General features: G+C 38.9%; 1 protein-coding gene across 5 annotated transcripts in view; it reads right to left on the bottom strand.

The window, feature by feature from the left end:
- The window catches only part of CDKAL1 (CDK5 regulatory subunit associated protein 1 like 1), a 764092-nt gene that overhangs the window by 383879 nt on the left and 360863 nt on the right, over window positions 1-19350 (bottom strand). The gene's annotated exons all lie outside the window — the stretch shown is intronic.

Here is a 19350-nt window from a genome sequence, read left to right as displayed (position 1 = left end):
CTGAGCATCAAAGGCAAGCTTAGACAACGAACTGAGGGGCAGGGGGAGGAAGAGACCGTTCAGAAGTGGAGAGGAGTTAATGGACCTAAATAGCGGGAAGCCCTTAAGCACCATTCCTGGAGCCGCAGCAGCAGCGGACTGCTACTAGGGTTCAGCTGCAGTTTCCCCCAGGAGAAGCAGCCATGCCACACAGGCTACTCACACCTCTGGAATCTGGGGAGAATGGCGCTCTCGGCAAAATCTAACTACTTGTGCATATTTTACCGCCACCCCCCCGGCCCCACGTCCAAGCCGGATTCAGCGGCTGAATCCCTGGTCCTGACATGCACCCAGATGAGCACCTAGAGCCATCCTCCTGGCCTTGCGGAAGGAAAAAATTTGCAATTGGGGGAAAAGATAATTTGCTAGCTCCATTAACCGGGGGAGCTCAGGACAGAAGCGGCTCTTCTCCAGGAAGAAACCATCCGTTGACCTTGAGCACCTTACCCTTCCGCATGGACCTGTGTGGGCATATCTCAGGAGGATAGGCCTTGATGGCAAACTCCAACCACTTCAGCTCTGCGGTGGAGAGGTGGGTGTTTGACATTTGACATTGCTTTGCCTATTAAAAACTGTCCTCACCTACCCACATCACGAACCTAAGGACTCGTAGCTCCATTCAGGTCACCCAGCCACCTGAGACAGGGGTCCAAAGATAAATGGTACCTCCCAGTCCTTACAACCAAAAACAGTGAGTATGCATGGACCCTCTGCAGAACCCACCCACGAGCACACTCTAAGGAACAGAGATGCATTTTCCTCAGAGAAATATGGGAGTCGGCTCTCAGCCCCCTGCCTTATTCAGCACGTGACCCCCTACTGCAATCCGATACCGGTATATATGCCAATCAACCCTGCCCATCTAAGACTGTAGGACACAGCCTATACCACACACTTGATGATCAGCTACCTGGAAACCTGAGATGATTTCATACAAGAAAACGGAATAGAATCCTAGACTGATATACATGATAACAGCTCTAGCCAGCGGGGGACAGGACACCAGAGCTCCAAAGGTGAAAATAATCAAGCTAGCTCACTCAAGCAACCCGTAGGGGTATACCAAAACAAGCAGCTACGACACAGTAAGCAAGCATAAACTAATACAATAACTTATAGATAGCTTGGAGACGACAGTCAAAATCAAGTCACATAAAGAAACAGACCATGATCACCTCAACAGGCTCTCAAAACAAAGAATACAGGGATCTTCATGGAATTACCACAGGCAGAATACAAAAGTTTAATATATAGAACCCTTCCAGACATCAGGAAGGAAATGAGGCAATATTCAGAGCAAGCGAAGAGACACACAGACAAAGCAACTGAAGAAATTAGAAAGGTTATTCAGGAACATAATGAAAAGTTTAATAAGCTGGAAAAATCCATACACAGACAGCAATCAGAAAATCAGAAGATTAACAATAAAATTACAGAAGTAGACAATTCAGTAAAAAGTCAGAGGAGCAGAATTGAGCAAGAAGCTAGAATTTCTGAACTCCAAGATAAATCATTTCGCACTAATATATTTGAAGAAAAATCACATAAAAGAATTAAAAAAAAATGAGGAAACCTTAAGAGTCATGTGGGACTCTATCAAGAGAAATAACCTACGAGTGATTGGAATACCAGAACAGGGAGGGATAAGAGAAAATCCAGAGAGAACTGTTGAAGATTTGTTGGCAGAAAACTTCCATGATATTGTGAAAGATGAGAAGGTATCTATCCAAGATGCTCATCGAACTCCACATAAGGTAGAAATGAAAAGAAAGTCACCAAGACTCATTATAATCAAACTTGCCAAAACCAAAGATACAGAGAAAATTATAAGAGCAGCAAGGGATAAATGAAAAGTCACCTACAAAGGAGAGCCAAGAACAGTAAGCTCGGACTACTCGGCAGAAACCATGCAGGCAGGAAGGCAATGGGATGACATATTTAAAACACTAAAGGAAAAAAAATTGCCTGCCAAGAATCATATATCCAGGAAAACTGTGTCTTAAATATGAAGGTGAAATTAAGACATTTCCAGATAACACAAGTTTAGGGAACTCGTAAAAACCAAACCAAAACTACAAGAAATACTACCGGGAGTCCTTTGGTTACAAAATCAATAATAGCAGGTATCAACCCAAGACTAGAACACTGGACACAGCAACCACAAGTCAACCCAGGCAGGGAAAAAAAAAAAAAAAACAAAGCACGATTATTAAAAAAAAAAAAAAAGTCCAAAACAGGGTAACACCAATATTATTATATAAAAGAAGACATCATTAAAAAAATAAAGAGGGACTAAGAAATATAATCATACAACTTCCATATAGAGAGGAAGATATGGCGATACAAAGAAATAAAAGTTAGTTTTAAATTTAGAAACATAGGGGTAAATAATAAGGTAACCACAAAGGAGACAAACCATCCTACTCATCAAAATAAAATACAAGGGAAAAATACAGACTCAGCAAAAACAATAGCAACAACAACAAATAGGAAGAAAGGACAATATATAAAGAACATCTACTCAGCACACAAAATCAAGTGAGAAAAAGAAACTGTCAAAACACGAAAAAAAAAGACATCAAAATCATAGCACTAAATGCATACCTATCCATAATTACCCTGAATGTAAATGGACTAAATGCACCAATATAGAGACAGAGAGTAGCAGAATGGATTAAAAAACAAGATCCATCTATATGCTTCCTGCAAGTGACACACCTTAGACTTAGAGACACAAACAAACTAAAAGTCAAAGGATGGAAAAAAATATATCAAGCAAACAAGAATCAAAAAAGAGCAGGAGTGGCAATATTAATTTCTGACAAAATAGATTTTAAGTTAAATCCATCAGAAAGGATAAGGAAGGACACTACATAGTGATTAAAGGAACAGTACATCAAGAAGATACAACTATACTAAATATTCATGCACCCAATGACAGGGCTGCAAGATACATAAAACAAACTCTATCAGCATTGAAAAGTGAGATAGACAGCTCCACAATAATAGTAGGAGACTTCAACACACCACTTCGGTGAAAGACAGGACATCCAGAAAGAAGCTCAATAAACACACGGAAGATCTAAATGCCACAATCATCAAATTGACCTCGAAGACATATAAAGAACACTCCACCAAACAGCAACCAACTATACTTTCTTTCTAGTGCACATGGAACATTCTCTAGAATAGACCACATACTAGGTCATAAAGCAAGTCTTAGCAGAATCCAAAACATTGAAATATTACAAAGCATCTTCTCTGACCATAAGGCCATAAAACTGGAAATCAATAACAGGAAAAGCAGGTAAAAGAAAACAAACACTTGGAAATTGAACAATACCCTGCTCAAAGAAGACTGGATTATAGAAGACATTAAGGATGGAATAAAGAAATTCAGAGAATCCAATGAGAATGAAAACACTTGCTATCAGAACCTTTGAGACACAGCAAAAGAGGTGCTCAGAGAACAATTATATCAATAAATACACACATCCAAAAAGAAGAAAGGGCCAAAATCAAAGAATTATCCCTACAACTTGAACAAATAGAAAGAGAGCAACAAAAGAAACCCACAGGCACCAGAAGAAAACAAATCATAAAAATTAGAGCTGACCTAAATGAAATAGAAAACAGAAAAACAATTGAAAGAATTGACAAGACCAAAAGCTGGCTTTTCGAAAAAAATCAACAAAATTGATAAACCACTGGCCAAACTGAAAAAAGAAAAACAGGAGAGGAAGCAAATAACCCGAATAAGAAATGAGAGGGGCGATATTACAACAGACCCAACTGAAATTAAAAGAATCATATCAGATTACTATGAAAAACTGTACTCACCGAAATTTTTTGAATACCTAGAAGAAATGGATGAATTCCTAGACCCATACTACCTACCTCAACTAACACAAACAGAGGTAGCACAACTAAATAGACCCATAACAAAAGGAGACTGAAAAGGTAATCAAAAAACTCCCAACAAAAAAAAGCCCTGGTCCCGATGGCTTCACTGCAGAGTTCCACCAAACTTTCAGAGAAACGTTAACACCACTACTACTAAAGGTATTTCAGAGCATAGAAAAGGACAGAATACTACCAGACTCATTCTATGAAGCCACCATTATCCCTGATACCAAAACCAGGTAAAGACACCACAAAAAAAAGAAAATTATAGACCTATATCCCCCATGAATGCAGATGCAAAAATCCTCAACAAAATTCTAGCCAACTGAATTCAACAACATATCAAAAAAATAATTCACCATGACCAAGCGGGATTCACACCAGGAACGCAGGGATGATTCAACATTAGAAAAACAATTTATGTAATCCACATAAATAAATAAAACAAAAGACAAGAATCACATGATTTTATCAATTGATGCAGAAAATGCATCTGACAAAGTTCAACACTCATTCATGATAAAAACTCTCAGCAAAATAGGAATAGAAGGAAAATTCCTCAGCATAATAAAGGACATTTATACAAAGCCAACAGCCAATATCACCCTATATGGAGAGAGCCTGAAAACATTCCCACTGAGATCGGGAACCAGACAAGGATGCCCTTTATCACCACTCTTATTCAACATTGTGCTGGAAGTCCTAGCCCGAGCAATCAGGCTAGATGAAGAAATAAAGGGCATCCAGACTGGCAAGGAAGAAGTCAAAGTATCCCTATTTCCAGATGACATGATTTAATACACAGAAAACCCTAAGGAATCCTCAAGAAAACTACTGAAGCTAATAAAAGAGCTCAGCACAGTATCAGGACACAAGATAAACATACAAAATTCAGTTGGATTCCTCTACATCAACAAAAAGAACATCGAAGAGGAAATCACCAAATCAAGGCTTTTTACAGTAGCCCCCCAAGAAGATAAAATACTTAGCAATAAATCTTACCAGAGATGTAAAAGACTTATACAAAGAAAACTACAGTACACTTCTGCAAGAAACCGAACGAGACTTACATAAGTGGAAGAACATACCTTGCTCGTGGATAGGAAGACTTAACATTATAAAAATGTCTATTCTACCAAAAGCAATCTATACTTTTAATGCAATTCCGATCCAAATCCCAATGACATTCTTTAATGAGATGGAGAAACAAATCACCAACTTCATATGGAAGGGAGAGAGGCCCTGGAAAAATAAGGCATTACTGAAAAAGAACAACAAAGTGGAAGGCCTTACTTTACCTGATTCTAGAACCTATTATACCGCCACAGTAGTCAAAACAGCCTGGTACTGGTACAACAACAGATACATGGACCAATGGAACAGAACTGAGAATGCAGACATAAACCCATCCACTTATGAGCAGATGATATTTGACAAGGGTCCCAAGACAGTTAAATGGGGAAAAGACGGTCTTTTTATCACAAATGGTGCTGGCATAACTGGATATCCATCTGCAAAAAAATGAAACAAGACCCGTACCTCACTCCATGCACAAAAACTAACTCAAAATTCATCAGACCTAAATATAAAATCTAAAATGATAAAGATCATGGAAGAAAAAACAGGGTCAATGTTAGGAGCCCTAATACATGGCATAAACAGTACACAAAACATTATAAAGAATGTAGAAGAAAAACTAGATAACTGGGAGCTCCTAAAAATCAAACACTTATGCTCATCCAAAGACTTCACCAAAAGAGTAAAAAGACGAGCTACAGACTGGGAAAAAGTTTTTAGCTATGACATTCTGATCAGTGCCTGATTTCTAAAATCTATATGATACCGCAAAAACTCAACTGCAAAAAGACAAATAACCGTATTAAAAAATGGGCAAAAGATAGGAATAGACACTTCATTAAAGAAGACATTCAGGTAGCTAACAGATACATGAGGAAATGTTCACGATCATTAGCCATTAGAGAAATGCAGATCAAAATTATAATGAGATTTCATCTCACTACAACAAGGCTGCCATTAATTCAAAAAACACAAAACAATAAATGTTGGAGAGGCTGTGGAGAGATTGGAACACTTATACACTGCTGGTGCGAATGTCAAATGGTACAACCATTTTGGAAATCAATTTGGCACTTTCTTAAAAAGCTAGAAATAAAACTACCATATGATCCAGCAATCCCACTTCTCGGAATATATCCTAGAGGAATAAGGGCCTTTACACAGATATATGCAGACCCATGTTTACTGCAGCATTGTTTATAATAGCAAAAAGATGGAAGCAACCAAGGTGCCCATCAATGGATGAATGGATAAATAAATTATGGTATATTCACACAATGGAATTCTACGCATTGATAAAGAACAGTGATGAATCTGTGAAACATTTCATAACATAGAGGAACCTGGAAGGCATTAAAAAAAAAAAAAATGCTGAGTGAAATTCGTCAGTTGCAAAAGGACAAATATTGTATAAGACCACTATTATAAGAAGTTGAGAAATAGTTTAAACTGAGAAGAAAACATTCTTTTGTGGTTACGAGAGGGGGCAGGGAGGGTAGGAGAGGGGAATTCACTAATTAGATGGTAGATAAGAACTACTTTAAGTGAAGGGAAAGACAGCACACAATACAGGGGAGGTCAGCACAATTGGACTAAACCAAAAACAAAGAAGTTTCCTGAATAATCTGAATGCTTTGAAGGCCAGCATAGCAGGGGCAGGGGTCCGGGGACCATGGTTTCAGGGGACATCTAAGTCAATTGGCATAATAAAATCTATTAACAAAACATTCTGCATCCCACTTTGAAGAGTGGCATCTGGGGTCTTAAACGCTAGCAAGCAGCCATCAAAGATGCATCAATTGGTCTCAACGCACCTGGATCAAAGGAGAATGAAGAACACCAAGGACACAAGGTGATTACAAGCCCAAGAGACAGAAAGGGCCACATGAACCACAGACGACATCATCCTGAGACCAGAAGAACTAGATGGTACCCGGCTACAACCGATGACTGCCCTGACAGGGAACACAACAGAGAACCCCTGAGGGAGCAGGAGAGCAGTGGGATGCAGGCTCCAAATTTTCATAAGGCCAGACTTAATGGTGTGACTGAGACTGGAAGGACTCCAGTGGTCATGGCCCCCAGACCTTCTGTTGGTCCAGGAAAGGAACCATTCCCGAAGCCAACTCTTCAGACATGGATTGGGCTGGACAATGGGTTGGACAGGGATGCTGGTGAGGAGTGAGCTTCTTGGATCAGGTGGACACTTGAGACTGTGTTGGCAACTCTTGCCTGGAGGGGAGATGAGAGGGTGGACGGGGTTAGAAGCTGGCAAAATGGACACGAAAAGAGAAAGAGAAGGGAGAGAGCATGCTGTCTCATTAGGGGGAGAGCAATTGGGAGTGTGTAGCAAGGTGTATATGGGTTTTTGTGTGAGAGACTGACTTGATTTGTAAACTTTCACTTAAAGCACAATAAAAATTATTTTTAAAAAAAAGGACAGGCGAATCTTTAATGCGCTGCTAGGAAGAGGCTGTTTTAAAAAACGTGGCCAACGTCTTGTTTTGGTAAGTTGGATTCACTGACTAAAAAACATTACTCCAGGTGTGGGCAGCAAACAGTGGGTGTCACTGCATAGAATATGGACCAGAAGTCCAGGGATTCAGGAATGGCCTTCAGAACCAGAAGGGTAAGAAAAGCCACGGTCAGTTAGGCTCAAGACATCTAGGAAATGCAGCAAGGTTAGGGAGACATTTGCTGATGTCAAGGGTCAAAGGAGAGTGACGTTCAAATTTCCAGGTACAAGCAGAGACAACACTAATCCTGGCCCCAGCACATATATTTTTGCTTCCTGCATGAATCTTTTACTCTCTGGTTCCTCATCTATAAAAATGGAAGCAAAGGTTACCCCAAAAGGTTGTTCTAACGGTTGAGTGGCATAAAAACTATTAAAGTACCTGCCACATAACAGAAAATATTATTTCTTGAGAATTTTTAATTATTTTTTTAACCGTATGTGGGTACTTTTAAATCCTATAGGTGTACTTGGTGTACCAAAAAAACTAAATCAAACCCATTGCCCTTGAGTCTGTTCCGACTCATACATCCCTACAGGACAGAGCAGAACTGCCCCACAGGGTATCCAAGGAGTGGCTGGTGGATTTGAACTGCTGACCTTTTTGGTTGCCAGCTGAGCTCTTAACCACCGCACCACCAGGGTTCCACTGGGTGTAAGGGAGGACCAATACTTTAAAACTAACTAGAAGTTCTTACTACTGATTCTTCTAACTACTGAAACGTGCTTTGGCCCTCTGAGGGACCCTGGTTTTTAAGGTGGTACACAGGGCTTTCTGGGTGTACAGAAATGAGAAGAGAACCCACCTAAGCATCAGTCCTAAGCCTCTGTGCAGCTACTTCTCTACCCACTTAGCATTGCAGTTGGAACAATAATACTGGAACAATCACTAATGGGGTAGATTTATTTAAAAACTGATAGGGCTGTTACAGTTGACTTTAAAGATTTATTAATTTATGTAACACTTGAAGGAGTCCAGGACAATAGTGTAGAGCTGTTGCCGGTAGGAACAAGGGCAGGGGAGGTTAGCACAGAAAGGGCTGGGGCAGATCAAAGCCTGCAGGGGAACAGGGAGAAACTTACTAGGTGAGAGCAATAAGAAGGGCACTCAACCTTCCTGGTCTCAGTCACCATCTAAAGTCTGGGTCACCAATCCAGTCCACTGGTGATATTTTACTTAGGACCTATATGTATCAGACACTGCATGGGATATGGATAAAAACATCTTACAATCTAGTAGGGTTAATTCGACAGGCCACAAATAACTACAACGCAAAGTGGAAAGTAAAATATTATTAAATACACACAAGTGCAGAGTAGGGAGAAATAATTTCTGGCAGGGGAAATTAGGGCAGGTTCCAAGACTGATGTGGCAATCTTGAGCTTGGCCTGAAGAAAGGAAACAGTCTGCAAAGACCCATCATTTTGGTAAGAAAGCATGAGACACGTATGGAAGACTAAAAGTAGTTGAGTTTGACAGGGGCAGCAGGAAGTGGGGTGGTCAGGGCTAAGGCTGGAAATAGAGACCACAGGGACATAAATTCCCAGGCTAAGGGGTTGGGATTATAACTATAAATATAGCCAAATACAGACACTTCAAACATCCAAGGGCAGGGTCAGAACAGTTGGGATAAGTAAGAGGCTCTGCTTCTAGGAGAAGGAAGGCTCAGTTCAGAATGACCCTGGTGCACAAGTTTAAAATGAGGACCGATGAGTCATGGGTGGGTGAGTAACAGTAAGAAACACAGACAGAACTAATTTAAGGTAGCCAATGAATTCTCTTGAGTTCATACTCAACTACACTTGAGGAGGAAGAGGTCAGGCCAGCCAGTGTAATATGTGGTAAGTCACTAGTAAATCAATGGCATAAGTCTTGGCCCCAGGGCAGTGAGCTCAGGCTGGCCAGTTAGGGACATCTCAGTACTGGTCACCTGTGATGGCACCTGAAGAGTCTGTGATGGTGAGAGCAGGACAGTATTCTCAGGCCAAGGAATAATATGAAAATCCCAAAGGTGCCTTCAAGGTACTTGACTAAAAATTCCTTGTATCTGGTCTGACCTTAGATAGCAAAGGCTTGCCTATGATATTCACAAATCTGTCAGGGTCAGAATTTCTCTGCTCATTTAAGAGACGAAGGGTTTTTATAACTCTAAGTTATAATATGCAAACATATTTTTAATGAAGTGTTCCATACTTTACATCACTGCCTGCAGGAACACTTCCCTAACCACACAACACCCATCAGATCACAGTGTAAATGCTTGTTTATTTTCTTGTATTCACAGCAATCCACAATACTTCCATTAAAATGTAAGCTCTGTGAACTGAGTGAATTGTAACAGCTGTATTTACCATGAGGTCTTCCAAAACCTTCCAATGTTGTTGGTTGCTGTCAAGTAGGCGCCGGCCAACTAACTCACGGCTACTTTATATATATATATATATATATATATATATATATATATATATATATATATATATATATAACAGAATAAAACGTTGCCCGGTCCTGTGCCACTTTTAGGATCATTGGTATGTTTGAGCCCCTTGTTATGGCTGTTGTGTCAATCCGTATCACTGAGGGTTTCCCTCATTTTTGCTGACCCTCTACTAAACAATGTCTTCACGTGCAGATTGAATGAGTGTACTGATTTTTAAGCTGGCTATGACTAGAATATAAATTTAACAATTTCTAGAAGTCTAACTTGTAATAAGACTGAAAGTAAAAGAGAAGATGTATGTGTGTGTGTGTGTGTGTGTGTGTGTGTATAGCTAGAGTAGCAAATAGATATCACATTGAGAATTGGTGAGGCTTTTAACTAGTTGCTAAAATTGTTAAAGCAAAACACTGGAAAGAAAACTGTCTTCCTCAAAATGAGGACACAAAACAATATGTTTAATGATCATACACTGAATTCTGATACTACTTAGAATCAGAATATATTGAGTTTGCATGACACGGATAATATAGGCATTTAAAACACCAAAATGTTTCAATTCTGCAGCAAACTTTGACTAAAAATTTGTTCTTTTAATAAGTCTATGCCAAGGCAAAAAATAACATGCTACCCATAAAAGTAATTTCATATCTGTGAAATGCACATGCTACAGGTCAGATACATTATTTTATAGAGCCTTCTTATACAGTGAATGTTAAACCTTCACATCTGTTTCCTGGTTACTATCACAGAATCACAGATCTATGGTGTAGGGTCTCAACAGATCACCTGGATAGGCATTCCCTCAGAATGGCATAGTAACCAAAATGGGCCACTTTTTTTGTTCTTCCTTTATTTATACATTTTCCGGCCTGTTGAAACAATATCAGACAGAGGGGGCTTTCCAAGTAATATGAACTATCATTAAAAATTCTACGAGATAGGTATTATTATCCCTATTTTACATGTGAGGAAACTGAAGCTCAGAATTTTGACAAAGTCATGCAGCTAAGAAGTACCAGAATGTGAACTCACAGCTAGGTCTGTCTGACTTCAAAGTTATGCCCCTTCTAAGAAATCAATATCCCCTGTATGCTCAAAATAAAGGTTATCTTCTTCTACAAGGCAAGGTCATGGACGTTCCACAGGCACATCCAAACTCCCTGAAGGACCGAATTGCTGGGCTGAGGGCTGAGGGAACCATGGTTTGGGTAACATCTAACTCAATTGGCATACTATAGTTTATAAAGAAAATGTTCTACATTCTACTTTGGTGAGTAGTATTCGGGGTCTTAAAAGCCTGTGGGCGGCCATCTTGGATACTCTGCTGGTCTCACCCCTTTGGGAGCAAGAAAGAATGAAGAAAACTAAAGATACAAGGGAAAGATTAGTCCAAAGGACTACTGGACCACATCTACCACGGTCTCCACCAGGCTGAGTCCAGTACAACTAGATGGTACCTGGCTACCACCACTGACTGCTCTGATGGGGATCACAGTAGAGGGTCCCAGACAGAGCTGGAGTAAAATGTAGAACAAAATTCTAACTCACAAAGAGAGACCACACTTGATGGCTTGACAGAGACTGAAGAAACCCTGCGAGTATGGCCCCCGGATACCCTTCCAGCTCAGTAATGAAGTCACTCCTGAGGTTTACCCTTCAGCCAAAGACTGGACAGGCCCATGAAACAAAAAGAGACTAAAGGGGCACACCAGCCCAGGGGCAGGGACTAGGAGGCAGGAGGTAACAGGAAAGCTGGTAATAGGGAACCCAAGGTTGAGAAGGGAGAGTGTTGACATGCCACAGGGTTGTTAACTAATGTCACAGAACAATGCGTATACTGATTGTTCAATGAGAAACTAGTCTGTTCTGTAAACCTTCATCTGAAGTACAATAAAAAATTTTTTAAAAAGTTATCTGGAAATGAAAAAATATTAATAAATTAAATCAATGTACAAGTATTACCATTGCGCCTAAAATATGTCTACTACATATAAGAGGAAGCCTAAAGAAAGTTTTCTTCTCCAAAGATAACTCCACATTCAACAATAGTGACACCCGGAATGTTCTGACATGTTAGCAGCAAGTAGTAGTGGCCCATCTTTCTCATTTGTGCTGGCAACATCTGTACAGAAGTATACACTTATTTCTTGACCCAGGAGGAAGAATCTGCTGCTTAAAACTGCAGTGACTTTTCTAATCACCAGGCCAGCCCTGCTACTTTTAAACTACAGGTTCTTAGAGTTATCAGCCGCAACCAACCAGTGTGTTCAGACCCTGAGTCAAGCTTCAAAAACCCCAGCAGCAGCTGGTAAAAACGGAATGCTAATTTATTACAATGGTAAAATGCTGCCTAAATTTTTATTTATATTTTCAGAAATTTTGGATCTGCAGTGAGATTGCCAAATGATTCTAACATGTAAGTTTAGCCTCTTTCAAGAAAAATTAATGTTTATATGTTAAAATTTCTTTCAACAAGCGCAGCTAGTCCTATACCACCACGGTTTATATTTTTAAAGCTATTTGAGCTGGTTAAGCCTTTTTTGAATCTCTCATAATATAAATCACATGCAGGGATAGGGAAAAATTAGGCCTAAATCATACCAAAATATTGCAAATGGAACTACTATATATGAGGATAATTTTTAGTACCTTTGTGTTTTCCACAATTGCTATGTCTAGTAATGTGAGGTTAATAAATTAATACATTATAAGGTTATTAAATAGCTTTCTAGAAACTATTTTTTTAATTAGTTAAGGTAATAGACAAAAAACACATTATTTAATTTTTAAAAGCCAAAGGAACAGAGAAAGAAAATACCCAAACAAAATACTTACAGCGCTGCTGCCCCCTCCTGGAATCAGTCTCCCAACCCCCACATTCCAGAAACAACAGTGAATATACAATATTTTAATTCTAAATACTGAAACATGTTGTAAGATTCCCAAGAGTTATCCCCCCCCCCCCCCTTATTGATTTCACAGGTCTACAAAGACATATGTCATTATCAGGTCATATACAACCATTCTCCTCATATCCCCAGGGCTCACTGGGACCATACCTTGCTACCTACTTACTAAAAGAATTAGGAATCATTCATTTTGAAAGTCTTTGACCTTCCTCTCATCAGTTCAAAATTCCTCAATTTATTGGCATGAACTCTCTTTTTCCCTTACTGAGTCAGAGAAGGAAATATCCCCGCTCTTGCTTGTCTAACCTGCCTGGTTTTACTATATCCTTTAAAACCACTCTTCATCAATTAAGACCCCTCTCTCTAGTAAAGTCAGAGTTTTGCTTTCTATTTCCTTCTTCCTTGTTACCTATAAGCATGCATAAATAATCTCTAAAGTAAAAATACCATTCCCCACACACAATTTCACCATCTACCACGCCATTTTCATTCTCTTTCCATAGCTGGGGTCACCAAACGGTAGCTTTTATGGGGCTTTGGCATTCTTCCCCTGACCCCACTCCCAGACCCAATTATTTCCTTTTTCTCTACCCTTGGTTCAATATCCTTCAAGCTGGTACAAATAAACATAACACTAAGTAAAATAAATATGCTTGTTCCCACTGCTTTCCCATCCTGGGACTGCCACCCTTCGAACTCCTTCTAAACAAAATTCTGGACCTGCCACCACTCCTTCATACCGTAGCTACTTTCATTTTCTTGCCTCCCCTCAGCAACTCAATTCACCGCAATTCGAGCTTCCTCTGTAATCACTCACTCATGGCCTCTTGGACGTCTAGAGAAGTCTGGTCACATGTTTTAAGGCTCAAGGAATATTAAAATTAAACAAAGCCAAAACAGTGTCACAAGAATTGTAACATGAAGCAAAGCAATTTTTTTTTTTTTTTAACACCCACAGAAATAAACATGATGACTGAGGCCCTTGTGGGCGCGAGGCTGAGCCAACGGCCCCCTGCACCTACCTTAGATGGGCCATGATCTAAGGCATTGCTATGTGGTAAAAATGGTTAACACATCTGGCTGCTAACTGAAAGGATGGAGATTCGAGTCCACCCCGGGGCACCTAGAAAGAAAGGCCTGGTGATCTACTTCCGAAAAAATCAGCCATTGAAAACTCTATGGAACACAGTTCTACTCCGACACACATGGGGTCGCCATGAGTCAGAGTCGACTTGACGGCAACTGGTTTTTTTACTCTAAGGCACTGGTCACTGGGAATTACTCAATGATCAAGAGCATGGGCTGCAGAGCTACCATTTCCTGACTATGTAAACTTGGGCAAGTTATATAACCTCTTTGTGATTCAGTTTTCTCATCTATAAAACAGGGAAAGTTCAGTACATACCTCATAGGGGTTTTCCGAGGCCATGATTACAAATATAATCACCTGAGAACAGTGCCAGTGCCAGGCACATGTTACAGCTGCCATCATCATCACCATCATCTCAGTGCTTATAAATGCAGACTACTGGGTCCTGCCCTAGTCCTACAAATCTCTGATAAAAAGCTCCCAAATCTACATTTTTGACAAGCTTTCTAGATTATTCCTGTGCTCAGTAAAGTTTGAGAATGACTACTATAATAAAATTGTTCTCTTTAAGATAATCAGTGAGTTTCTAGTTTTTACATCAATGATATCTTAAGCCTCACCCTACTCAACCTCTGCAAAAACAGCTGACACCTCTTTTAAACTCACACCTAGTTATCATCCACCTGATTCCCTCCCTGGCTCTCTCTTCTGACTCTAAAATGGACAGACTTGGGTGGGGAAAGAAGATGCCCGGACTGGGATGGGGAAAAAAAATCATATCTTTGTTTTCACGCATCTCTTGCCAAAATGTAGCATGTCTGCGATTATGAATGTGGGCAACAAGTTATAGGTATTTGCAGTGCCTGTGATTTTTGTCCCTAAGAAATTACAGATATTTTCACATCACATTACAGTTATTTCAGATATCTTGAAATATTATTCAATACTATGAAATTAAGATAATTACTAGACACATGGCTGCATCTTGTTATTTACAGCATTGATAAAGAAGCATATACATTACTATCTCACAAAAATGTTCTTTCCATACATTGATAATGATAATTCAGTATAATGTTTTCTTTATAATCCTATGTGTTTAATTTCATGCATTTAAAAATGTCATTATGAGAAGGCATCCATAGGCATCATCAATCTCCCAAAAGATCCACAGGATAAAACCAATTAAGAGCTCATGTTTTAATCTATAGATTATTTTCACATAAATTATTACACAGGAAAAACACAAGAAAAAGTCATCATCTTATATTTGCTAGTACTGCATATTCCTCAGAGGCAAGGATGGAAGATGGACACAATTCCAAGAAACTTATATATACAAGAAATGCCAACCAACTGACGGGCATGAGTCATGAGATATATCCTCTACCTGGAGTCATTTATAATTCCTGTGCCTGTCTTAATCACAGTATCTCTAATACTTAACAAATATTTTTCAATAAGTAATTGTAATAAATGAATGAATAATGGTGATTTTTAAAGTAACCACTGGATAAAAGCAGTGATAAGTAATTCCAGAGAAAAATAACTCTACATTCTTTTTGGCTAACCAATGGCATCCTTTTTATTTTCAGTACTTATAAAATATGACATACTGGCAACAGAAACTTATATTCTAAAAGGTTCCAGATCTTAACACCTATGTTATAATTAGTAACAGCTCTGAATTGATAAAATTATAATAGATAAAACTGTAGAAACAGTAAAGATTTTATATACTGCTTAAAATGTTTTTCTCTAATGAAAAAAATAATAAAGACAGTTGACCAGCATGACCACCTTTTTCTTGCACTTCCCTCTTAAAAGCTGACTGATATGACAATAAAGAAATTAAAGGTACAAAGTCACAAAGAATGAAGACAAAAAGGGAGATATCAACTGGTGGGGAAATTCAATAAATTTTTTTGAAACCAAAAAATCCAAGGTTCTTTCCCATATCAGAAGTGCCAAACAATTACCCACCATGACCAGCAAATGAACAAAGATTAATTCACTGGAGAAACTGAATCTGAGAGACTCTACCCAGAGATTGTCAGGTATTTGGAGGTGGAGTGGCAGGCAGCAGTGACTGAAAATGGAAGCATGAGGTGGTGACTAAAACTAGGCACATTAAGTAAATGTCTGATAAATGACCAACGAATGAGATAGTCTTTCCCGTTGGATGTTCACAGTCAGGCAAATACCCTCCATACTCAGGCTGGATATCGGTGGATTCTTTTCTTGAGAAACTGCACAATCTGAGAAAAAGATCTCTAGATACAAAACATTTAGGGTCCTCAAAGAAAAAGTTGGCTGGCTATCTTACAGTGAGTGACCAGTTGACAAGCACGCTCCTCCACCCCCTAGCCCCCCAGACACAGAGCTACCGAACAGCTTTTCAGTGTTTTTCTAAAAATAAAATGTATAGCTGAGAAAAAAGTGACAGAATTATTAGTCAAACAAAACCAAAGGAAATAGAAAAGTAGAGAACTCAGAAAACTGGCAGGGAAAAATAAAATTGAATCTTCTTAGTGAGACTGTAAGATATGAAACAGAGTATCTCCTATCACCATATTGCTGAAACAGGAACAGAATGCTACATAAAAGAAACATACATTCACATGGCCATCTGATTCTAAACACTTTTGTTGTTATGTTGTAATGAGGGGAAAAAACAATAGAAAATATGGTAGATAACATTAGGGACAGACCCCAGAAATCAAAACAAAAAGATAGATGGAAATTGTGAGAACAAAAAATAAAGATCTCAGATGATCAATCAAGAAATTTAACTAAAAGGAGAGGAAAGACAGCATTTCCTAGACTGAAGGATATAGAACAAAAAGGCTTAACAAGAAACCACACCATAATGATAAAGATCAACCAAAATTTCATGAATGTAAAACATGAAATTTCAGAACACTGGAGGCAAAGAAAAAATCCTAAAAGCTTCCAGGAGTTAGGGAAGGTATAAAGATTTAAAATAGAAAGGCCAGAAACCAGAAAGGCATCAAGTTTTCAGTACAAATTAGAAAAGTTAGATAACATCGTAATTGTCAAAATTTTGAGAAAAATTTCTTTTCAACTTAGAATTCTATAGTCAAAGAAGCTATTAATCAAATATGAGAATAACTAGAGATTTTGGGGGCAGGCAAATTTCTCAGAAAATTTACCTCTCATGGACATTCTCAGAAGGCCACTAGAGGATGTGCTCCATAAAACGAGGGAGGTAAGCCAAAACAGAGGAATACACAGGAACTAGTTCAGAAAAGAAGCCAGGGGAAGCCTTATAACAACATCAGACCTAAAGAATAACCAGTTCAGACTGGAGTAGAAGGGTAAAGGGTCTTAGCCAGGGACAGTTCCAGAAAAAAAAAAAAAAAGAAATAGATAAGTATCTGATATATTTGACTACATGGAAAATCATGCCCAGATAGGTTTCAGAGATATGCTACAGTTTTTTAGAAGAATTACCTTTTTATCTATACAGATATATATTTGGAAAACTAAGCAAATGAAAGAAATGGACACCATTGACCACTCCAGGAAAAACAAAATTTATGTAAAAAAGAAAATATAATAATTTAATACCTGACTCTACTGTAAGCACTACTATTAGTAAATGTAAATACAGAATACTGATTTAACCAAGAATTTAGAGCACGCATGGAAGAGAACAACAAAAAAAAACCTAAATACTTATTTTCCACGACACTCAAAAAACATTTTTGAACTATTATTTAAAAGAAAAAAAAAATAGAGTTAAAAGTGATCACCTCTGGAGAGCAGAAGAATGAGCACGATGAGGCAGGGAGAGTCTAGAGTTTTTCTTTTCTTTTTTTTATAAGCCTTTTAGAACTATTAAATGAATGTCTATAAAGCATTCATAACAAAAGCAACCATATGAAAGTTCATGGTTGCTGTTGCTATTATTGGTCTGTTTTCTAAAAATGAAATATCATTCTGATAAACATTCATTTTGTTTAAGGGCACTACACTGAGGAGACAGAAGAACTAGGTTCACCGGCTGCTGCTGGATTAACAACTAAGTGATGCTGGACAGGATATATAAGCTCACCGTGCCTCTACGGGAAATCTACTCCCATGGCTGTAGTGACGATCAAATGACAATGGACATCAAAGTGGCGCCCTCATGGCACAGTGGTTGAGAGTTACGGCTGCTAACCAAAAGGCTGGCAGTTCAAACCCACCAGCCACTCCTTGGAAACCCTATAGGGCAGTTCTACTCTGTCCTATAGGGTCACAGTGAGGTTTTTTTTTTTTTTTTGGACATCAAAGTGCTTGGCAAACCATAATGTGCCCAATGACATGCTAAACTGTATTACACTGAATTAAATCTTATTAGGAAAGTAAACAATACCACTGGCTAGAAAGGAATGAAGAAACAGCAGGGCTCCCTCCAGTAGGGTGGGGATCTCCCTCTTGAAACTATTAATTTGCCATTTCTCTTCGTTTCAGCTTTAGCTGCAACTGCTGCTTTTTTACTCACTCCACGGGCAGTTGACTGGAACTTTAATGTAACTTTAAATAACAATTTAATAAGACTATAATAATTATCAATATATTGATATGTAATGTACATTATTAGATATTTTTGGAGCCGTAGTGGCACAGTGGTTAAGAGTTCAGTTGCTAACCAAAAGGTCAGCAGTTCAAATCCACCAGCCGCTCCTTGGAAATTCTATGGGGCAGTTCTACTCTGTCCTATAGGGTCACTATGAGTTGAAATTGACTCTACAGCAATGGGTTTGGCTTCGGGTTCTTATTATGTATTTTATTATTGTATCATTTAATAATAAATAAGAAAAGTAGGAATCGGAAAAAAAAAAAAGAAGGCAGCAGGTACACATATAGATTCATTTCATTTTCCATGATAAAATACCTGAGAAACTGGGCTTAATGCAGAGAGGGTTTCCTCACCCCTCCTTTCTATTTATTTTACGAGAGTAAACCATGGATGAAGGCAACACAACCCGGGACACCAGGCCCTAAAGCAGGGAGCATGGCACGGTCAGGGCAGGGGAGGCCAGTTCCTGGTCAACAGAAAAAACACTGGAAAGGGAAAATCCCGGCATCATAGGCCCTTCAGCATTATGGGTACATTTCACTTCTTAAATTCCCCCTGCCGAGGATAAACATGTGTGTCTGGCTCCTGGGACAATTGCTCTTCTGTCTCCCATTCTCCAGTCCCATCACTGATCAAGGCTTTCCCAGAGGATGCAAAGGCACAATATATCCAGGGACGACATTTCATCATCACGGAAATTGCTCTGTGGTGTAATTTTTTTATTCAGCTAGTTTCATTATCATTGAAGTGAACTCTGCTGCCATGCTGTATGCCTCATATATAACATA

The sequence above is a fragment of the Loxodonta africana genome, chromosome 1 (genome assembly GCF_030014295.1).
Source record: "Loxodonta africana isolate mLoxAfr1 chromosome 1, mLoxAfr1.hap2, whole genome shotgun sequence".
In the NCBI taxonomy this organism is placed as follows: Eukaryota; Metazoa; Chordata; class Mammalia; order Proboscidea; family Elephantidae; genus Loxodonta; species Loxodonta africana.
This window is presented reverse-complemented; position numbering and strand designations above follow the sequence as displayed.